The 24,546-nt window shown below is 38.8% G+C and overlaps 1 pseudogene; it reads right to left on the reverse strand.

Annotated features, from left to right (window-relative positions):
- Window positions 1-20,236: 20,236 nt before the first annotated feature.
- Window positions 20,237-22,364, reverse strand: LOC123816326 (annotated as a pseudogene).
- Window positions 22,365-24,546: the final 2,182 nt, after the last annotated feature.

Here is a 24,546-nt window from a genome sequence, read left to right on the forward strand (position 1 = left end):
AGATAAGGACCTACATCCCAGATTGCTCTATCCAGCAAAGCTCTCATTTAGAATGGAAGGGCAGATAAAGTGCTTCTCAGATAAGGTCAAGTTAAAGGAGTTCATCATCACCAAGCCCTTATCTTATGAAATGCTAAAGGGACTTATCTAAGAAAAGAAGATAAAGAAAAAACATGTATAGTAAAAGGGCAGCAAACTCACAATTATTAACAACCACACCTAAAGCAAAACCAAAAGAAACTAAGTAAACAACTAGAACAGGAACAGAACCACAGAAATGGAGGTCACATGAAGGGTTAGCAACAGGGGGTTGGGAGGAGGAGAGAGGGGGAAAAGGTATAGAGAATAAATAGCATATAATGTATGTTGAAAATAGATAGGGGGAGGGCAAGAATAGTATGGGAAATGTAGAAGCTAAAGAACTCATAAGTATGACACATGGACATGAACTAAAGGGGGGGAATGTGGGTGGGAGAGGGGGTACAGGGTGGAGAGGAGAGAAGGGAGGATATAGGACAACTGTAATAGCATAATCAATAAAATATATTAAAAAAAAGAAAAGGCCATTGGAGGTGATGAATTCAAGGATCTTGCAAGTCAATGTATAAGGTGATATTACCTTATGGGCATAGACATCACTCTATTAATGGCAGCACATGGGGCAGAGAAATACTACACTTGGCCCTAAGTCTTCAGTGAATGAGAATCATAAGAGGCTCATAATGAAAAGTGAGAGTGACAGGATTGCATTGGTCACAGAGGAGCACCATCAATTCTTCAAAGATGGAGCTTTTTATGTAGAATTTCTTCATGTAGCCCTTCTTTATTGCATAATAAATACTGATTACATAAAGAAATCTTGTCTTAGAGGATACCATAAGAAATAATAAAAGCGCCTTTCTGCTGAGAGGTTGGAAAAGATGTGGTATCCTGTAGAAAGAAGCAGGTTTTCTGCTGAGGTTATAAATTAAAATGAGTATTTAGTAAGGAATTTGAAGTGCGAGGAGTATGTTCATTATGAAACAGATATTCTATAGAGTGCCGTGGAATATTTTAAAGGTAAGGAGGAGTAGAATATAGGTAATCAGAAAGTGTGCATTTATTTATCTGGATACAAGTTTACAAGAGTAATAATCTTTTTACTCCCTTAATGGAAAGGAGGTTGTCAGAATTCTCTGTAGTTGGTTTTGGCCAGAGTATTAAGTTTGGAGAGGCTTAAGTATTGTCACTCAGGAGTGTCTTGCTTTTGTGGAATGAGTCAGCTGTGGTTTTGTGGGCTAGTCCCTATACATGCATGTAACTCAGTTACTAAGTTTAGAATGCTAGGGAATTTGGATGGGGATGCAAGACAAAGACATTTAAATTTTTATTTATTTATTTGTTTGTTCATTTATGTTAGAGAGATGGAGGAAGGGAGAGAGAAACATTAATTTGTTGTTCCACTTATTTATGTATTCATTGTTTGATTCTTGTAGGTGCCCTGCCTAGAGATCAAAGTTGCAACCTTGGCATTTCACTCCAACCAACAGAACTATCCAGAAGTACAGAACCATAGTCAGGGCCAGAAAATATTTTGTATTCCATTCCAGATCTATCATCCTCCCCTCTCCCTGTGACACTGGTAAGGACAAATTAATGTTGCCATGTCCATTGAATCTCACATTTCTATGAGAAAGGAGAGAGGAGGATTTAAAAATATTCTCTACAAGACTTTTCTTTGCCAAACTACACTTTTAACCCAAACAGTTTTACAGTCTTATTTGGTACAACTAAACAAGCAAATAAAAAACTGTTGTCTTCTAAAAGGATTTGGCAAGGACATTTTTCAGAGATGGGAGAGAATGTTGAAAATATTATGAAGTTCTTACAATATTGATATGCTATCCTGTGGGGATGTCTAAAGGTTAAATATGGAAGTAGGAAGACTATTTTAGGGGGTAGAAAACACTCTTTTCTCAGTAAATGTTCCTTGCTTCATCCAGACAACACAGTTTATAATCTAATAATGTCTCAGCTCTCAAAAGATATTGCTTGTTTCCTTTTCACTAAGCAAAGTGGCTGTACAGGCTCCTGGAGTTTCCAGGGAGCCTCTGTTAAGTGCTGTGTACAACTATGTGTTCCATATGAACCCTGGAGGTACAGAAAGGTGCCACCACTTTTATCTGCCATAAACAAATGAGGGAAGGAGCTTAACCCCATGAATTATTTGTTTTTACCAAATTCTTGAAGAAAATATAGAGGAAATGTGTCTTCTCACCCCTTTACTCTCCTGATTTACAGAGATCAGATTTATTGCATGTTCAGCTTCTTTCTTTCATTATTTTTCTTTCTCTCTCTTTACCCTTTTTCCTTTATTTCCTCTCTCTGTCTCCCTTTCTGTTTTTAACTAACATATGGCTGAAATCAATGTGAAAGTGTTGAAATCATGTTGTCTTACTGATATCTCCATTAGAAGGGGTGAAGATTTTTTTATAAAGAAAGTAGTTATGCAAACATTGTATATTGATGCACTGTTTAGCAGCATAGAATCTTTAAATTCTATATCCCTAGTCTTCTTTCATCACTTAGATATCTTAACTCACCCTCATGTCTTCCTGTAACTCTACAGGTCCCCTGGTTTCACACTGAGGCTTAGCTTAAAATGAATAGACCCAGAGAAACACATATTAACACACATACACAGAGCACACACATATGCAAACACCACTCTTTGCTACTTTCTGTATAGAACTCTAAATAATTATACATTAACAAAGTGAGCATATGCTATAATTTAAAATGTTGAATTGTATGCTTTGGAAATTACCACAGGAGTTGTCAATCTCTATCAGTAATCTAGTCAGTTTCTTTTATTGCATGGAAGAGAGACCAAAATGAATAATTTTCAATTAAGAAGGAAACAGCCAAGTAGGGAGGGGTGGGAGGGGGGCTGGATTGGGAGTAAAAAGGAGAAAACTGTATTTGAACAATGGTTAAAATAAAATAAAAAAAAGAAGGAAACAACCATTAGTTGCTAACATTTATTGGAGGCTTACTATTTGATAGCAGTGCTTACTATATGCACTCATGTAATCCTCACTACAACATTATGATTCAGGTTCTCTTATTAAATTCACTTTAGAGATGAGGTAGCTATGGCAGGATCAGATTAATAACCTGATTAGTAACACAGGAAGTGAGAGAGCCAGCATTTGAATTCAGTTGGTCTGAGGATATCAGAATCTCACAAGAATTAAAAGAGGCAAAATAAAGTGAAACCAAACTTCATGGGATCTTTAAAAGAGATCAGAGCTATTATTTTCTTATATAGCACAGGTTTCCCTGCCTACTCATTTGCCATGGAATATAATGCTTGCTCCAACTCCGAAGATTACATGAGTTTTTATAACTCTAGACTGGGTTGAACAGCGTCCCACCAAAATCAATGTGCATCCAAACTTGTGAATGTGACCTTGTTTGGAATAGGGTCTTGGCAGATGTAATCATGTTTATATGAGGTCATACTGGATTTAGATGGGACCTAACCTAATAATTAGTGTCTCTGCAGAGGGAAGAAGGTTGGACACAAAAATTTAAAGAAGGAAGATATAGTATACACACATGGAGGCAGGATTTGGATTATGCTGCCACAAGCCAATGAGAGCCCAGAATTGCTGGCATCCTTCAGAAGCTACAAGTGATCCAGAGGGAGCCTTCCCTGGAGCCTTTGGAGGAATCATGGCCTGTCATGATTTCAGACTTATGTCCTTCATAACTGAGAGAGATTAATTTTTTGTGATTTTTTTAAGTTACCCAGTTTGTGGGGCATTGTTACAGTAGCTCTAAGAAACTAATATCAATGCTAAAAATAAAGATTCAGTTTAGAAAACAGAGACAGTTTGTGGTAAGTAAATAATTGCTCCCAACTATGTCCATGTTCAATTACTGTGAAAATTACCTTATTTAGTAAAAAAATGGTATTTGCAGATGTAACTAAATTAAATTTTTTTATGTGAGTAAATTCTTTTGAATTATCAGGGTGGGCCCTAATACCATCTCAAGTGTCCCTGTGGGAGAAAGGGAGGGAAGCTGATACACACTCAAAGGAGAAAGTGATGTGAAGACAGAAGCAGAGACTGGAGGGAGGTAGCCAGAAACAAGGAAGGCCAGGAGCCATCAGAAGCTGGAAGAGGCAAGGAACAGATTCTCCTCAAGGGGTTTGGATGAAGCATAGCCCTGCTGACATATTAATTTTCAACTTTTGGTCACTAAAACTGTTAGCAAATAACTTTTTTTTTGTTTTTAAGCCACTCAATTCATGGTAATTAGTTACAGTAGCCACTGGAGGCTAATACACTACTCCAAATATTCCCAGCAATGTCAATACAGAACACAGATGCTCAAAATGTCGTCATGTTATAGAGGGCTCCCACTAGGTCACTCAGAGATCTGGAGACTGCATGAGAGTGTTGCCAAAGTTACAGTGACCCCTCAGTTCTGCTACTGGTGACTATACAGTAGAGCATGGAGTCTGGCAGCTGCAAATACTAACTGCTACCACTACAGGATGAGAGATAATTAAAATTGACTTACTGGGAGAAAAGACATACAAGTAGGGAAAGTAGATACACTATGCAACAGATAATATCTAGCACCACACAAGTGATGATATCCTAAATATGTTACAACAAGTAGCTATGGGCACCACAAGTTAGAATGGACATAGTTCTAGGCAAATGGTATGTAAAAAATGTTGCAAACCCAATAAATATTAGCTTAGATGACAACCAACTTTAATTTAGTGGAAAAGAAATTACTTTTTCAGTTCATTTTTTGAGGAATGCCTTTTAAATTTTGGATCAGCTTATGGATAGACCTACCTTCAGTCAGGTGTTCTCACTGGCAAATTCTATTTTGGTTGGAATAGGCATTAAATAGTTAGCAGTACACATTTCTCAAATATACACCATCTTTTATTGGTTCTAAGATGCCATCAATTTTAGACATTCCATTACTTTATTCACCACTGAGAAAAAAATAAATGCTGCCCATTTAACTATGATGTGACATGTACCATAATAAGTATTCTAAAATGAGAAATGTTAAAAGTGAGAGGTGTTTGTTGTAGAATAAATGAATTATAAGAACTTGGAAGGCAGAGAAGAATGAATGATCTGTCATTTGACTTGTAGGCATATTTTCAATAAAAATTTTGGCAATAAAAAAACAAAAATAAAAACCTGTTATTCTATTTTAATTTCCTTTTTAGTCATTTACATGATTATAAATGTGATATCTTAGTGTTGAAATAATTACAAGGAAGCAATCAAATTCATGCATATAGGCACATGGGCACCATAGAAACACATTTTAATCAAAGTAAAATGTGGGAGAAAATAGTTCTTGTCAAACTGACTTCCTCTTTACTATCTCAGAAAAGGATTTTTTCCTTAATTTTTATTGTTGACACTATTACAGATATCCCTATTTTCCCTCTGGTTGCCTACTCCCACCCAGCTCCCACTCTTGTTCCCTTTGAGAAAAAGATTTTTGAGAATTATATAAACATCGTTGCTATTTTCAGTTTTGCTTAATAAATTCTTTTTGACTCTTCTGATTTTGTGTAATGTAGGTTGTTCTGGTTATTTTTATTTTAATGAACAACCAAGTTTGTAACACATTTATATTAAACATGAATAAATGTTTTTTGAGTGCACTCACCTTTCTTAAAATACTTGCTTACCAGGCAAGGGAATTTTTGCCAGAATTATTTATTTCTTTTTTTAAGCTTACTTTTTTTAATTCACTACTCTTTTTTTAAGATTATTTATTTATTTTTTTAGAGGGAGGGGAAAGGAAGGAGAGAGAGATGGAGAGAAACATCAATGTGTGGTTGCCTCTCACATGGCCCCCACTGGGGACCTGGCCTGCACCCCAGGCATGTTCCCTGACTGGGAATCAAACCGGTGACCCTTTGGTTCACAGCCTGAGCTCAATCCACTGAGCTACACCAGCCAGGGTGAATTATTTCTACATATTAAATAATTTCCCTTATTTCTGTGTAGCCATGCTACAATTTTTAAAAATAATTAATTAGTGAAATAATGTGTGCAGAAGTTCTAATTCCATGTCTGTCCCATAGCACAAGCCCAGACAAAAATAGTTAGTGTTCACATTATTAACAAAAGTCTAGAATTTTAATTTAGTAACTCTTCTGCAATGTAGCGATATAAAGATCAATAAGGCAGGGTTGACTTGGTTTCTAGGTTTATTGTTTGTTAACTGTGGAAACATGTACAAGCAACTGTAACTTTATAGATTTTCTTATGTATAAAGAAGATAAAACTTTCTTGTAAGTCTCAAAGAGTTTTATTAACTGAATGAAATATATGAAAATGCCTAGAAGAATATTTAACGAATTTGGCACTCATATATTAGGTTCTGTCCCTTTCTTTCCTTTCTGTATTTGTCCATTTCTCTCTCCTCAGCAGAGGAGCCTGCTAAGTTTTACGGAAAATAAAATAACTTAACTCTAAGCACCATTAGGGTTAAGAATTGTTCATTGCTATAGCTATAGTAAAAAGTTTACTTGGCAGGACAAAATAGAGTGAATGAATACATGAGTGAATGAATGACTCACACAGTTGGCTGCTTTTATCTCAAGTCTATGTCATAGAAATGGATGGATGGTGAAGGAAGTCAGAGTGATGTACCTAAATATACTAATTATATACAACTGCATGACAAATTACATGGCTTTAAACAATAAACATTATTATTATACAGTTTTTATGCATCAACAATTCAGGGGGACCTTAACTGGGTACCTCTGGTTCAGTACTTTTCACAAGGTTGCAGTTAAGCTATTGGCCTGGGCTATGGTCTCATTGAACACTAATGCGGTAGTGTGTTCTGCTTTTGAACTGACTCTATAGATGATTGGCAGGTCTTAGTCCATTGCCATGAGAAACTGGACAAACTGCTACATGACATGGCAGCTGGCTTGACCAAGGAATGAACTAAAAGAGAGAAGAAACTGGGTGGCTTAAAACAAATTTATTCTCCACAATTCTGTATTCTTGAAGCCTGAAACCAACATTTCAGTGGGCCATGTTTCCTCTTGAAGGCACTAGAAAAGAATCCTTTCTCACTTCTTCTAGCTTCTGGAGGATGCTAGAAATTCTTGGCATTCCTTGGCTTGTAGATGCATTACTCCAATTTATGCCTCCATTTCCCTGTGTCTTTATATCCAAGATTTTTTCTTCTTTTAAGGACACTCATCAGAGGTTTAAGGCCACCCTGATGCAGTATGGCCTTGTCTTAACTTGATTACAGAGTTTCTATTAATCTACAGAGTCTCTATTTCCAAATAAGGTCACATTCATAGGTTTCAGGGCTTAAGACTTCAATGTATATTTTTTGGCAAAACAATACAATTTTTAACAGTAATAACAGAGATAATTTGGCACATCAAAGCCTCTTGGGTTCTTCCTGAAATTACCTACAGGTGCAGAACTTTGGCAAGAATATCCTTGAAAATCAGTTGTTTCTTCTTCATGAGTCTGCCTCCTGGGAAAGAGACCAAGAGAGAAATTGGAGATGACAGTAACTCATGCAATGGACTTCAACTAGAAGCAGAAATGTCAGTGCAGAATGTCTTCACCCATTTGTCTCTCACAAGGACCAAAAACCAGGCCCAAGGGTCTCTTCTCATTTGAATCTTCAGAGACAGTCAACAATTTCTGACATACTCTAAACTCTTAATTTGTTATAAAGTAATAGAGATATTCATAGGTCTCCCTAACAAGAGGGAGCAAAGAGAAAAAATCATTATACATATGAGAGGATGCAGCAATTCAAAGGAAGGGAACATTATGAAAATTCACAATAAATAGAGACAGTAAATTCACAGTAAATCTGAAATAGATTTACTCGAAGAAATAGAAAAAACTTAAAATTACTATTTAGCCCTTCAACCAAAAATATTAAAGAACATTCATTTTGAGGATAAATAATTCTGAGATGAAAAATTCAAACGAAAATGAAAAAAATAAATTCTTCTTTAAAGTATTATGAAATTACTTCTAGAGCAAATTTTGAGAATTTAAAATAACCAAAAGTAAATGAGAGAAAATGTGAAAGGTATACTGATCTTATAAATACAAATTAATGTTCTCTATAGGCCTCTCAAATTAATGGAAGAAACCTTACCAGTAAAATACAGAGCACAAAAGCTTAAATGTACCCAATAAAATAAACAAATCAGTGAACAATTTCAAATGCTGAATTTTTTAATTTTTAGGGAAAAAAATCTCATGGATATCTAATTATAATTGAACAAGCTGTTCTTAGACTTTCTTCATTACCAAGTAGTATCTTACACTTTTATAAATTGATCTACCTATTCCAACTCAAGATTTTCAAATGGTTATTCATATGCAAATCATTAGAAAAATAATATTTCCTAAAAGATGCTGCATAAAGCATAACAACAATGGACCCTTCCTGAAGAAGTGTGGTTTTTATCCAACTGAAATAGTAAACTAATTCAAGAGTGGGGAAATATAGCAGAAAAATTAACATGGACAAATGAAATCATTTATATAAATTATGAATATTATCTTCTAAATAATTGTGCAAATAAAAACTTTTTTAACAGAAAAAATCATAATTTTACATCAACACTGGTTCCATTTGTTAAGGGTTTAATGTTGGTTAAATACGTTACTTACATAATCTCATATAACAATTTGGACCTAAAGTCCAAGATGATAGTAGAAAAATGAAAAACTTGTCAGTGGAGGTGGAAGAAGAATAGGAAAGAGCAAAAAAAAAATGCTAAATTTCTTTCCACACATATGACAAAGGGAATAAATATTGTTTTATTCCTCACTTTTGTCAATTAAGGGAAAAGATTTCATATATAACTGTATATAATATATGAATATCAACATTTATATAGATGAAAAATGTGTGTTTATTCAAAATGATTAGACTCATACTTTCCAAATAACTACATAAGAAAACTTAGTTAAGTATAAACAGTTCTGAATAGACCAAAAATAAACAAAAGTAATTTTATTGGGCCATGCTCTGTGTAGTTGTCTATTCATTTTTAGGACTGCCCCAAGACTCATCATTCCAGAAGCAAACACGTGCATTATAACTGGAGGGCATTATGCTAATTGAAATAAGACAGGCAGTGAGGAACAAATACCATATAATCCCACCTTTAACTGGAACATAATCAACAAAAGAAAAAAGCAAAAAAAATATAACCAGAGACATTGAAATTAAGAACAATCTAACAATAGCCAGAGGGGAGGGGGGAGAGGATGGTGGAGAGAAGGGTTTTCAGGAACTACTATAAAGGACACATGGACAAACCCAAGGGAGAGGGTGGAAGCAAGGGAGGGAAGTGGGTTTGGCTGGGGTGGGGCATAGTGGTGGGGAGAAAATGCAGACAACTGTAACTGAACAACAATAAAGTAATTTAAAAAAAGAAACTACATCAACAGAATATTAAGGAACAGGGTACCTTCTCTTTTCCCTCAGAGGTAGCTTGTTCCTGCTAAGATATCTCATTCTCAGATTTCTCTATAGTTTATACATCTGGTCCAGCTCAGTCCCATTGAATAGTAAAGATTAATTTTTATTAAGTCAAGTTAATCTTCAGTATGGCTAAAAAAATGACCCCTGACTAGGTAATCTGTCTAAATAAGAAGCAAATATTGAGCTATAAATCTATTCCTAAAACCCCAAAAGTGCAAAATCAAGGAATCAAGAAAATGGAATCCAATGACTGACTACAAACTAGTTAGCACAAGATATATGGATTTTGAATAGTGAATCAATCTGTTTCTGGATAGGATTGCATGTAAATCATCTCTAAATAACTGATAACTCTATGCTAGATATTTTTTAATACTTTAGTGTCTAGAAACTTTCATGTTAAGGATTTAGAATTATTCACATTCTATCTTAATATATGATGCTTTAGTTTACTGTTTGGGAGGTAAGGAATGGCTAGCTATTACCTTTGGAGTAAAACATTACTCTAAATGAGGTTTGGTCATTATTTTTATCCTTCAATCACCAGGAGGGTTGAGCCTTACAGTCTTGAGGCTCAAGACTTACAGACTTACAGTCTTACAGAGTTGAGCCTTGTAGAAATAATCTTCCATTTATCTTTGCTGGTATTACCTCTATTTTTTTTTACTGAGGGATTATTAAAGTCTGTCTTCTTCAACTCCTCAGGATAATTCTAGATGACTGCATAAGAGAGACAAGGTGAAGAGATGACTGCTATTATTTCAAGTTTGGCCATTAACTGGAAGATGGGTGTCTCTAGGCCTAAAATAGAAAGTTAGTGGGAGCCCCCAAAAGGATAGAGCTTTGGAATGAGAAGAGATGTATATTGAAACTGTTCATTAAAATTGATTAAGGCAGTCAGAATCTCAGGATATTGCATAGATTGTAGTAAAATATAACTCAAATAGCAACCTAATGAATATTGGAGGAAAGTTAAGGTTCACCTATGAAAAGCTGCATAGGAGAAAGAAAATTGTGGTAAGAAAAGGTGCAGACTTTCAAGAGGTAGGAGTCACTTAGACTTCAAGAAATAATTGCAAAATCAGTCTAATGAGTTTTGAAAACGAAAGAAGTTCTGTTTGTGGACCAGAAAGTCATCACTGTGACATAGTCCTTTTGCATCAATGGCACTTAGTATAGTGTCTAACATGTAGTATATGCTCATTACTAGTTTATACATAACTCCATGAGCTATATGTCTGCAGTATGGAGGGGCAATCCTACCTGAGACAGATTATCTGAAGATGTAGGAATTAATAAACAGAAACCTCATTTAAAATGAAGTCAGGGGTCCAGAAGGGGGAGCTCTCATGTCCTAAATTGATCTCGGAGGCCAAAAGGAAAAACTGTTTATAATAGCTTTCCCAACTTCCTCTTCTCTATAAAAGTGTTTCCCCTTTTGTTTCTTAGTACTTGCATGTGTTTTGCTATTAGACCACATGGCTTGAATTGCAATTCTTTGTTGTTCCTGAAAAACAAAAAATTGCTGGAGAAATACCTGGCTGCCTAGTTGATTAAAGTCAACATAATCTGGTGCCCCCTACTGGGATCCAGAGAAGACCCCTGTCAACTCCAAGGTTGATGAGTAAGCTGGTGCAGTAGTCACAGAGCTTACTGCTCCCTTGAGGACTTAAGAGTTTGAAGGTAAGTCTTTCTCTTGGATGGGAGCTCCTATTCTTTTTGCACTTTGACATTTTTTTATATGAAAGATGCTGCTTTTTAAAAAATATTTTTATTTATTTATTTTTATAGAGAAGGGAAGGGAGAGAGAAAGAGAAACATCAATGTGTGGTTGCCTGTCATGCACCTCCAACCAGGGACCTGGCCCACAACTGAGGCATGTGCCCTGACTGGGAACCGAACCAGTGACCCTTTGGTTAGCAGGCCTGCACTCAATCCACTGAGCTACACCAGCCAGGGTGACATTTTTTATTTGGTATCTGATTTAAATTGTTGTCCTTTTCTAGTTGAGACCTTGTTTGTTTGTGAGTCCTCCATTGGCACATTGTCCTTCCTCCTTTGGGACCATGTTGTTCTGTGAGAACTGTGGTCCTCAGTATTCAGCCAGATTCCTTTGTGACCAGTCTGTTCCATTGGAACTATGCTATTTAGCCTTCAGCATGACTTCTTTGGGATCCTAGGTATTGTTCTGGAATTGTGTTATTGAACCTTTGGTCCAACTCCTTTTGGGAGTTAGACTGTCCCATTGGAACTATTGGGTTCAGTCTTTGACCTGATCCATCAGGACTGGGATTTTCCCACTGTAATTATGCTGGAGTTTTGCCTGGAGAGTGTTTGGGTTTTTGCTCTAGGAAGGAAAAACAAACAAACAAACAAGAACAAAACAAGACTATTTCTCAAAAGTGGGATGCTAATTACCCAAATATATTGAAGGTGAACCCATTTTCACAGAGTTCCCAGCCAATTTTGTATTTAAAAAACAGTTTCTCCCCATGTGTATTTCCAACAAAATGGGCCATTTTGACCAAAATTAGTTTAGAATACCAGTGACCATAATAGGGAACTTTTGAATTCCCAAGCTTACTCTTTAAAAACTGAATTGGATGACCATAGCTCTGAAATTGGCAAGATTGAAAGGACTGGCTAGACCATTTTTCTTACACCATATATAATAATAAATTCAAAATGGATTAATGACTTAAATGTTAGACTCAAAAACATAAAAATCTTAGGAAAAACATAGGCATTTATTTTACGACCATTTCTTGTACCAATATTTTTTTCTGATATATTACCTCAGTCAATGGAAACAAAAATAAAACAAATAGAACTGCACCGGATTAAGAAGTTTTTCAGCCCTGGCTGGCGTAGCTCAGTGGATTGAGCGCAGGCTGGGAACCAAAGTGTCCCAGGTTCGATTCCCAGCCAGGGTACATTCCTGGGTTGCAGGCCATAACCCCCAGCAACCGCACATTGATGTTTCTCTCTCTCTCTCTCTCTTCCTTCCCTCCCTCCCTAAAAATAAATAAATAAAATCTTTAAAAAAAAACAACTTAAACATGTCAGAAAAAATACACAATTAAAAAAAAAAAAAGAAGTTTTTGCACAGAAAAGGAAACCATCAAATTGAAAAGATAATCTACTGAATGGTAGAACCTATTCTCCAATAACACATCTGATAAGCAGTTGATATGCAAAATTTATAAGGAACTTGTAAACCTCAACAACAAAAATATAAACAATACAATTTAGAAATGGGCAAAGGACCTAAAAGGACACTTCTCCAAAGATGATATACAGATGGCCAATAGACATATGAAAAGATGTTCAACATCATTAATCATCAGATAGATGCAAATTAAAACCACCATGAGATATCACCTCATATGTCAGTATGACTATCATCAATAAACCAACAAACAACAAGTTCTGGTAAGGATGTGGAGAAAAGGGCACCTTCATGTATTGTTGGTGGAAATGCAGACTGGTGCAGCCACTGTGAAGACAAGTATGGAGTTACCTTAAAAAAATTAGAAATTGAAATTCCTTATGACCCAGAAACTGCAGTTGTGGGATTTGTCTCAAGAAATCCAAAACACTAATTTGAAAAATTATATGTACTCTTTGGTTCATTGCAGCATTATTTATAATAGGCAAGATTTGGAAGTAGCCTAGGTGCCCATCAGCAGATGAGTGGATAAAAAAGCTGTGGTATTTTTACATAATGGAATACTACTCAGCCATAAAAAAGAAGGAAACCTTACTTTCCAGGACAATGTAGATGGACCTATAGAGCATTTTGTTAACTGAAATAAGCCAGTCAGAGAAAGACAGGTATCATATGATTTTATTCATATGTGGAATCTAATAACAAAACAAACTGGTAAAAATAGAAACAGAGGCATGGATACATGGAACAGACGAATAGTTGTCAGAGGGAAAAGGGGTTGGAGGCTGGTTGAAGAAGGTGATGGGATTCAGTGAAGGAAAAAATGTATAGACACAGACAACAGTATGGTGATTACCAGAGGGAAAGGGGGTTGGAGGAGGTAGAAGAATGTATAAGAGGGATAAATGGTGAGGGAAGGAGACTTAACTTGGGATGGTGAACACACAATACAGTATACAGTATACACAATACAGATGATGTATTATAGAATTGTACACCTGAAAGTTATATAATTTTATTAACCAATGTTACCCCATTGTATTAAAAAATTAGTAAGTAAATAAAGAAAGAAAAATAAATGCATATGCTGATTGGTATTTTGAGGCTTCAATGTTACCAGGAGTCTAAAATTTTCTCTTTTCAAAGTAAATGACCCTTGGACATATTTTATTTGCTCTATTTCTAATGGCACTATAACTGAATTAGGGAGCACTGTTCATTAGTCTATATTGGTCCAGCTGCCATCATCTTTAAGGGCAAAATCTTCAAATGACATTGGCAAAACCTACAGTGTATCTTATGCCAAGATTCAAGTCCCTTCCCAGAATCAATCAATGCCCCACAACTAAAGAAGACTTTCAAAGTATAAAGCCCATAATCCTTTGTGTTAGTGTGTATAATATTCCTATTTTAACTGCAAGAAAACCCAAGGCCCAAGGTTGGAGGTTTGCCCAGGACCTCTGAGCAATAAACCCCATTGTTTTCCCTCAATACCCTGTTGTTCCTAATCTTCATATGTTACTATCATCTATTCCAACTAAAGGTAAATTCCTCACTGTAATGGATTATGTGGGGCATTCTTCAGTATCCCAGTTGATGAAGCTAGTAAATGTCTTTTTAATTCACTTTGGAGGAAAAAAATTCACCTGGACAGTAATGCCTAAAGGTTTGACTAAGAGTCTTTATTTCTCAAAAATCCTAAAGGCTAATCTGGGTAATATAAAGGGCCCCACTTTGTTGCAATATGTGAGTAAATTGAATTTTTGCACTTCTACCCAAGTCTCCTCACAAGAAGACAACATCTACTTGCTAATGCTTTTCTGTTAAGGGACATGCAGTCACAAGGATAAATTGCAGTTTGTCTATACCTAGGTTCAACATTTAGAGCATCAGATATGAGAACATATCTGCATTTATATCCAGGCTTCATGATGTCCTAAGCTGTCTAAAATCCAAAATTAAGAGTTAAATGTGAAGTTTTCTTGAGCTAGTTGATTATTGCCAAAATTGGATCAAAATTCTTTCTTATGGCCATACTTCTGTATGTTTTACTAAAAACAACCCTACCCAAATTTTAAGGGAAGAAAAGGTTGACACGGGTTTTAAAAACTTAAAGGAGAGTTTAATAAATTTATTTGCTCTTGAGTGTCCCTACTATCAGATTCCCTGTTTTCCATTTTGTATGTGAAAAATGAAAGGTACTCACCCCAAAACATGAAGACCGCCATTGATCCATAGGGTATTATAGCAAGTGTATTCTGTGGAAACAGACCACTATCATCTTAGAGCCTTTACTGTTAGTGGTGGATGAGTGCATATGCTCTGCCCATCCCTTCTCATAAACTGAGGCACTCAACATTCTGAAGATGGGGCAAAAAACCTGGAGACTTAGTTGATCATGGCTTGTTGGCCACACAGCCACCTGGCCCAGAAGCAGTAGAAACCCTGGAAGATACCCCCAGTGGCAGAGTGCCACCTCTCCCAGTGGAAGCTCCCAGTGGTTTGGCCTAGCAGCAGCGGAGCATTGGCCAGGAGATGGTCAAGCCATTGCAGCTGCTGCAATGTGGCCTTTGGCAACAAGGGCAGGGAAGCTAGGCAGCTTGGGGTCAGAAAAGAGTCAGAAGAGTCTCCTTTACCTGTTGGAATACTGGTGGTGGGGGGGTTCTTATACTGAGCATGAATGGATGGGTCCTGAGTATGCTAATGGCCAGAAGGTTGAATGGATAGTGACACAAGCAAGCCAAAAGCTAGAAAGATAATTGGGTAGGGAGACAAGCCCTTGCCCCTGCCTTTCTGGTACCAGGTTGAGGGTGGGGTCAGGGGAGGCAGACACATGTTCCATAGAAGTCAGAACGGCAGTTGGAGGATGCTGGCCCAAAGAGGCCTGCCAGTCTACCCTGGAGAAAGAAGGGATTGGTTGGGAAGCAGACCCACCCAAAGTGAGTGTAAGTTTAGGAAGTTAATTGGCCTTCTGAGAAATATCTAGCCCGTCTTACACCCAAAAGGAATATAGCCCCAGAGGAACAAAGAAACACTTTCTCTCTCGCTTGTTCCTCACTTGAGACCTGCAGTTTCCTATTTGTCACTTGATGATCAGTACCAGCTTTTTCTTACCCATTGCTCACTGTTTGGGTCCTGAGTTAGACAGGTGCACTTGTCACCAAACAACCAGTGGGATCCTACCACTCACCACCAACGGGCTAAAACTCTGGAGGCAGAGTTTGGTGGAAAGGGGAAGGAATCTTTTATTCAAAGGATATACAAAAGGTAGGAATTTCTTCTTTCTTGCTTTCTTCTACCTAGTATTCCTACCATTTGTGACAGCATGGTTGGAGCTAGAGACTATTATGCTAAGTGAAATAAGCCAGTTGGTGAAAGACAAATACCATATGATTTCATGGATAAGAGGAATCTAATGTAAAAAGTAAATTAACAAGCGAAGCAGAACCAGAGTCATGGAAACATGGAACATACTGACAGCTGCCAGAGTGGGGGTGATGGTGGAAAGAAGGGGAAGGGATTAGTCAAAGAATATGATGAAAGACCCATGGACATGGACAACGGTGTGGGGATTGACTGTGGGAGCAGGGCTGAGTTGGGCACAGGAGGGCAAAAGGTGAAAAATTGGGACAACTGTAATAGAATAAATAAGAATAATCTAATAAGTAAATAAATAAATAGAAAACACAAAGGATATACAGTTTGAAATAATGGCAAATTTTACCTAAAGGCCTGATTCTTCTAAGACACCCAAAGAAAATCACCCTGCCACCCTCTGCCAGATCAGTTGAAGGTTGCTCTAAAAACTTCTCCCCACAAAAGTACTGCCTAAGAAATGCAGCTGGCTTAACTGGTTTGCAGTTGCTGCCTGGTTTCATGAATCTTTTGGAGTCTGTGTGTCTGGGTGTCCTATTCATGGAGTGCTGCCCTTTTCCTCTGGCCATTGCCCTCTGGTTCATCTGTGATCCTGGCCAGGCAGCACCCACAGAGTGCAGCTCTAGTTGCCCGTGCTGCAGCAGCTTCCTGTGCTGGGTAAGGGCACTGATAATGTTCCCAGACCATGTAGTCTCCAGGGCCTGCCTGCCCAGGGATTTGACCTCCTGGTGTTAACGGGAGAGACCTGGTTTTTCTTGCTGATGCACATAAAGAATTACATATCAGCAAATGTAGTAGTTTGTAATCCGTTTATTAGTGGCTTGCTTCCATGGAAGAGAACAGGACTGGGTAGAATAGGGGGTGAAAGGGAAAGTTTCAGAGCAAAGCAGTGTGAGAAAAGCAAGAGCGGCTGAATACCAGGGTGGCAAGCCCCTGGGCAGCCTGAGGCCAGGTGGCCAGAGGCCCTGTGGCCAGAGAGCCAAGAGCCCCCTGAGACCCCGAGACAGAGGGGGGGTGAGAGCATCCTGAGCCTGAGATAGATAGATAGATAGATAGATAGATAGATAGATAGATAGATAGAGAGAGTCCTTTGTTCTCAGGACTTATATAGTTGGTGGGATAGGAGAGAAAAAGTTACATATTGATTAATAGGTAAATGTGGTGCCAGCTTTCCTAGGGGAATGTGATTATCCAAATTTTTATTTTTCTCCAGACCCCATTTTGTCATCTTGTTGTAAAACAAATACCTGACAGTTAATTAAAATTGAGTCGCTTTTCAAAGTTATTTATGGGCTCTTTCTGTAAGCACCAAGGACTCCCTCCTAAAATAGATAGTGACCAGAGGTAGGCAATTAACCAAAGTTATTTATGGGCTCTTTCTTTGGGCCCAGGGACCCTCTCCCACATTCAGGCCTTGGGATGAAAGCACAGTTTCAAGGCTTTCTTTCTTGTTAATATATTGTTTCTTGTGATATTGAAACACCTAGCAATATTATCAGAACAGGCTTAGGACTACTGAGTTAGCATGTGAGACTTGTCTCCTCCCTGCCTCAGTTTCTCTTTATTCTATCTAATTGGTAAAAGGTGTTTCCTGGCAACCAGGGTGCTAAATGCTGGCCAGTGACAGTATTGCAGTCTCAGAGTTCTTCCTATGCTGTCTCCTGCTTCACTGGCAGCCGGGAAAGAGGAAAGAACAAAGAGTGGCATTTCCATGCTCTCTGCTTTATATAGTCCAGCCCCAAATCCTCTGCATAGCAGAAACACGTAGGATGATGTATCCCTCCATGATGTCATGATGCCCATTTGCCAGGTCAGTTGTTCATTAGCATTCCTCAGTGTTTTCCAATCCCTATCCCATATTGGGACTGACACATCTCTTGCTGCTCCTGGGGTCCCCACTCCCCTCTGCCCAGTGATCCAGCCAGATCTCCCCATTATAATCCCTACCTTTAGTACTTTTGGACTTTATAATCTTACAAAGACAAATGGGTGAAAGTCTTGTTCTTCAGTAACTACTTTCTGCTCATCAAGACCATAGTCTTACATAGCCCTTGGTCTAGAGATCCCTAATAAAATGGGGTCTTGGGTGGAGTCTTTACATGAGGGAGAAGGATCTTGCAAAACCCAGGTCAGTTGGTTGTCCCTGGAAAGTGGTATATGCGATATCCAAAGGATGGTATTGCTAGACAAATTGGTAACCTTGTTATATTCTGGAGGTTACAAATTTAGCAAGAGGGTTAGAAGGCATAATTAAAACCATGACAACTAAATGAAAGGGGTAGGGACTAATTCTACAGTGCCTCCTATTAAGAAAGAGTGGCTCCCTTGGAGGAAGGTGTGCAAGGCGTGTCACACCTGTCCAAAGCCCTACTGCCCATTCTACTTAACTCAAATTAGGCTGAGGGGAATATTCTGAAGCTGTCCCTTTAACATTTCTGGACCCTTTATGACTAAACCATTAGGGCAGAAAATGAAAACAGTTTTAAAGTGAAGCTATTAGGCTACCCCATACTTTGCCAACTAAACGACCCTGTCCAGCTAAACCACTGAGTGCCAGGAAGTGGTGATGCAGACAGGCTTCCTAAATGAGGTCTATACTGTGTAATGAAACACCCAGGTAAATGAGGTCATAGGCACCTTCCCTATGAAAACAGAAGGAAAAACACACAGATTAATTCACACAACAAATCACAAACCTGCCTCTGAGTCTGCAAGGCTGTTTCTGTAGAAGACATCCAGTTGCAAGGCCTTTGCTGGAATGATATCATGCAGTGACACTTTGACAAATCCTTCATGTCTGTAAATTAAACATCTCTGGTGGTGTCATCTGTTGTTGAGGTAAATAAGTTCAGCTTCCAAGTAAGAACAAAACTTTAAAGACTGTGTCACTACAGTCTGATACCTACAATTGAGAATTGTGAATTCCTCTCCTTAACATTATCCTCATTGTCATCAAAGAGACTTTCAGTTTTTAATTTTGCCTCATCATTTGCATGAGTACAAGAGCAGCAATTGATTACTAGCTTCTTTAAATAAGCTTTGCTAGAGCTTACACAGTGAACCTTTAAACTGACCCTTATTCAGCTCTTGAGGGCACAGAAACCAAGCCACAGACTTGTCATCTGCCTTTGCCTGCAGTGCCTGTACTCCTCAAGTCCTTGAGGTTCCCACTGTGTCTTAAGGTTCCTCCTTGCCATCTTTCAGGAAAACAGCCTTCATTCCTTCCCTGAAAAGACTGCCATGAACCACACAACCAAACAAGGTACCAGGACATTAGCTCAGTAGGCTTACATTAGCTTTGAAAGTCAATCTCAGTCCCTCAAGGCTTTCTGCTAACTTCCAGAGTCCAGGCATTCCTCCTTCAGTCATGACATTCCAGTCAAAATATTGATTATCAAAACTACAATTTGAAACTTGTAGTTTTGGTCTTACTGGTTTCACACAAAGAAGCTTTATGTAATTAATTAGTCATTAAGAATACCAAATCCTGTAGGGATCAGGTAGGAAGAAAAATACAAACCAAAAAGGAAAATCTTTGTCCTTCCAACATCCACCAAAATTGCATTTACATGTCTTATGCTCTCCATTGTTTTCTTTCCAACTTAATGTGAAGTTTTTAACTCTCAGAAACCCTCAATTTCCATTCAAAACAGAAAGACAGACAAAGTTTCAGACAAAAATAAAGGGGGGAACTAGAACGTGCCTTAGAATCTTGTCTCATACTAACTGATCCCACAGACAACCTCTCCTAGGTCCAAATGGCCAGAAACCCCAGAGGTAGAGACATTCTCTCACCTACTAGTGTGCCAACTGTTCTCACAACAGAGAGATGAAAATTCTTGCTGTAAGCAAAACAACCAAGCTCCCCTGGGCCCCTACAATATCCAAAAGCAAGCATAGAACTGAGAGCTGAGGTTTGTTTGCTTTCAAATTAAAACTCTCACAACCCTCTATACACATTCAAATTCAGCCATAATTCATTTTCAATCCTTGTTCTTTTTAATATTAGGAAGATCCATACTCTAACTCAGTATCAAGAAGCTAAAATTCCCTAGATTTGCAAGCACATCCTATTCCCAGATGATAGAGCCTGGAGTATTCCTCATGGAATGCCTCACTCCAGGTTGAGTTGGTGAAGAATTCCGTTTGAACCTTAGAAGACTACTCTTCTTCCTACTCCTCTACTTCCTGTTCAAATCTCCAGTTATCTTCCTGAATGTAATGCTTAAGTTCAACAGATAAGGCTTCCAGTTTTCCTAATTGTATGATTTGTTTTACTTGGGGTTGAGTCTGCATTGAAGTGGGGTAGCTCGTTGTTTTGTAGCTTGTCTGATTTGTTTTACTTGGGGTTGAGTCTGCATTGAAGTGGGGTAGCTTGTTGTTAATATACCTTAAAAAGTAAGCACTAACATTATTCAGGCCTCCATGAGAATCTCTTTCAAGTTCTTTCCAGGAAGATGTGGTAACAGAGATGCCATTGTAATTCAACCAGACTTGTTAGGGTTGATTATAGATATAGGCACAGTAGTGTCCAGCATTTGCTTAAACTTCATGAACAAGAACTGTGCGCAAGTGACTCTAAGGAACCTAGAAGGAGAGAGGATCATAGTACTCATGCATAATAGTTTGGTTAATGTTTGCAAACATTTTTTAAAAAATTTTGTATGTCCTGTTCAATCTCACGCCTCCACCTGAGAAGACAGGTCTTACACAAGTGTATGTTCTCATGTGTGGTTGTTCAAGGAGCTGGGTATGAAGGCATTTCCACAGAAGACCAGGAAGTTGTAAGGGGCTTATTTATTGTCATAGCCTGAAAAGATCTTTCTTTTCTTGTACTTTCCTCGAATGTCAGGTCAGAGACTGGGCAATGCACTGAAGAAGGTGGTAATGTCATTCTGTGCCACTATGAGATATAGAAGTTTCTGAGGCAAGTTTTGTACTGGCAAATTCAATAACATATTTCAACATGTCTGAAATGAGAAACAAATTGGGCATGAGCTGTATGTCACATACATTTCCAGTTTTTTCTCTAGGACTTTGCTTCTTTCTTCAACTTCTGTATATACTCTCTTTTACTTCAAACAAGCTCTTTGTTTCTATACATGTATCTGCCCATATAAATGATATGAAGAAATTCCAGCTTATTGTGATTTTTTTTCTGGCTAATAAAGGGATTGACTGAACTCAAATCTTGACAGTTCAAAGGTGAACACTGCATGTAGTTTTGTAAACCAACATTCTTTTCTATACTTCACTGAATGGTTAGAAGCAGCTCTATGTCACCCACCACCACAGCCCCTTCCAAACATTTTTATAAGTTACAATAACTATTTACCTGGAGGAGATATTGACCAAAAGTCTCACTGTTGCAAAAGAGATTTCCTTCACAAACTCTTTCAGTGAGGAAAGTACTATAGAATAGCTGCACTACTAGGTTTTCAGATTTGTTTCTGGCATATCTGTTAGCATTAACATCTAGCTGGTATGCATCCTCTAGCTAATCCAGGAGCTTGTGTGTGAATTCACTCACATCTTGTTGCTATTCCTCAGGTGACCAAAATGCTCTCTTTAAGACATCCAGGGATGCTGAAGGGTCAAAAAAATTGCAGTTTGATCCCATCATCAGAACAAACAAATACTCAAACTCTGGCATAAATATGATATTTTTATTTTCTGTGTGACTTGGACAATTTACAAATACATTCTGTGACAGACTATAGCTAAGGACAAGTCTTTCAAATTAAGTTAATTAAAAGAGAGACTGAATAACAGCACTGAAGCAACATTGTATGGCCAGCATTTTTCAGCCCAAGTAACTAACCATCAACTTTCCTCCAGTCTTTGGGATTGGGATTTTCTTACCAGACTTCACAGCATGTTCTCTTTGAGTATTCAGTTTCTGCAGAGATTGCTTTGTGTATCTTGTTAATATCTCTTTTATCAGCTTGCACTTTGGGGGACTTCAGTAGACTCAAAGCAATGACAACCTGAAGATCACCTTTGTTCTCATGAGTAAGGTCAATTACTTTTGCTAATATTTCTTTGTTGGCAGCATTCCCCACTACCTCAGATGATTCTGTAGCAACAGTTTCTTGACTGGGCTCCTTAACTCTCTCATCAGTGATAAGACTGAATGACAGAATGACACCACTGGCCCTCAGAGATTCATGAGGAAAGGAAGGGTTCTGAGTGCCCTCATTTCCTCTGGGATGATTTACAGCATTTGGCAGCTCAAGCTGTGGCAATCTGCTGCTCCAGCCACATTGTCCTGCTGGAGCACCACAGCCATAGTCAAGATACCCTTCTATGGGTTATTGGCCTTCTGCCATTGCTGTCAGTCCAGCCTTGCAGGAGAAGCAGGAGATGGAGGAGGAAGCCCCACCTCCACCCTCCACCCAACTCTGGGTAGGGATACTCGCAGGGCAAATTGAGTGTCCTGACAGGTCTTTGAGGAAGAAACACCTCATTCATCATACAAGATTGGGGCTATTGCTCTCTGGGCCCTATTTCAGCAAAGAAGGAGGTGACAGTGGTGGTCTTCCTGCTACTAATCTTGTGTCCTAGGGTCAGGGCCTTAACTAGACTTTCTTGTGTCTTGTTATCAGGGAAGTGTTTGGAGGTCTCTTCTCTACACTATCCATCAGACCTCTGTATCTGGTGAAATTCTATTATGCAACAAGATAAACACCTTAACATAAGGGATCTCATCCCATTTGCCTAACAATTGGAAAAACAAATCTAATCACATGATGATACAATAATTGAGGGAACCATTTAGGGGTAACCTTTTCTTGCAATCCAAAGCATACATAGGCCACACAATGTTACAATAATAAATAGCTAGCTTAGACATTGAATAAATAGCTAGCTTGGACTAGTCTGCTAAAATTTGGTCCAGTGGGCTCTCTCTGAGAGCCAAAACAGAACAACCCTTGATAACCCAGACACACAGAACCATAATTATAAACATAATGAGGCCCCAGGCAAGCTGGAAACATATAAACAAAAAAATTGAAACCATGACTCCACTATCCCAACAAATGCTCACAAGTAAGTTTTTGTCAACCAATCTCACAACCAGTGGTCCCCAAGCAATGGCCTCCCCAAAACTCAGCTAGTCATCCCCAGACTTTGGTTCATGACCCCAAAGCTAGTGTGATCATCCCTTCTTTTTTGACTATGTTCCCTTCCCAGACCCATTTCCTTTCCATCTGCCAAGCTTGTTTAAGTGGCCGACACCTCTAGCAGGCATGCAGAGAAATTCCCATCAACTGAGAAAGCCTACAGTCCCACTCCTTGGGGACCCACCAGCCACCAGCAACTAGAACCCCACACTGGGTGCCATTATTATAACCAAACTACCAGTGGGGTCCTATTACTTGCTGCCAACAGGGAAAAACTCTGGAAACAGAGCTAAGTGCAAAGGGAAACAATTTTTTTTATTCAAAGGCTATACAGTTTGAAATAATGGCAGGTTTCTGCCTCAAACCCTGTTTCCTCTAAGACACCCAGGAAAAATCACCCTGCCGCTGTCTTTCATCTCAGTTCAAGACTGCACCAGGAACCTCTTCTCCCACCCAAAAGTACCATCCTCTAAGAAAATCAGGTGGCTTAGCTGGTTTCCAGTCAATGTCTTGTCTTCAGGCATCTTTCAATGTCTGTGCCTTTGGGTGCCCCACAGTGCACTGTCCTCTTTCTCTGGCTGCTGCCTTCTGGTTTGTCTGTGGGCCTTGCTGGGCAACACCCATGCCGCACAGCTCCACTCACCAGGACCACAGTGGCTTCCTATTATGGGGATGAGCACAAGAATGTTCCCAAACCACGTGGTCTCCAGGGCCTGTGACCCAGAGACTAGAGCTTCCAGAAGCTGATAAACAGGGAAGAACAAAGAGGGCAACATTTCAGCACTCTCCACTTTATATAGTTAGGGCCAAAATCTTTTGTGTGGAGGAAGAACCTGGGAAGGTATTCCTTCAGTCACACCCCACTCTCTGGTTACTGGGAAACTGCTCATTTGCAGTATTCAGTGCTTTCCTGCTCCACTCCCATCTTGTGGAGGGTGGTGCAGCCTCTTGTGCTGCTCCTCTCACCTCTATCCCCACTCATGTCTGCCCAGCAATCTGGCCTAACCCTCCTCCCTGTTACACACTGACCTGTCCTCTGAATGTGCCATGTGACCTTAGCAGTCATGAGGCCCATGGCCTCCAAAATAGAATCTCTCTTTCACTGACCTGGTGAAACTTTCACCAGTGTTTGTCTGCACTCTTACGTGGGAGCATGCAACTTGCGGCCCTAGCAGCTGCATGACCATGGCTACGCTGGCTCCACACACAACCTCCAAGAGGGAGACTGAAGCCAGACAGCAGCTGGGAACAAGCTAAGCTATGTGAATGACTAATTAGCAGCCACCTTGATTTCTAGAAGATGATACTTTAACATGGAAAAAGAAATCTGGGCATTGCCTTGTTCTG

Source organism: Phyllostomus hastatus, unplaced genomic scaffold (assembly GCF_019186645.2).
Source record: "Phyllostomus hastatus isolate PE091 unplaced genomic scaffold, TTU_PhHast_1.1 phas_contig_2, whole genome shotgun sequence".
Taxonomy (NCBI): Eukaryota; Metazoa; Chordata; class Mammalia; order Chiroptera; family Phyllostomidae; genus Phyllostomus; species Phyllostomus hastatus.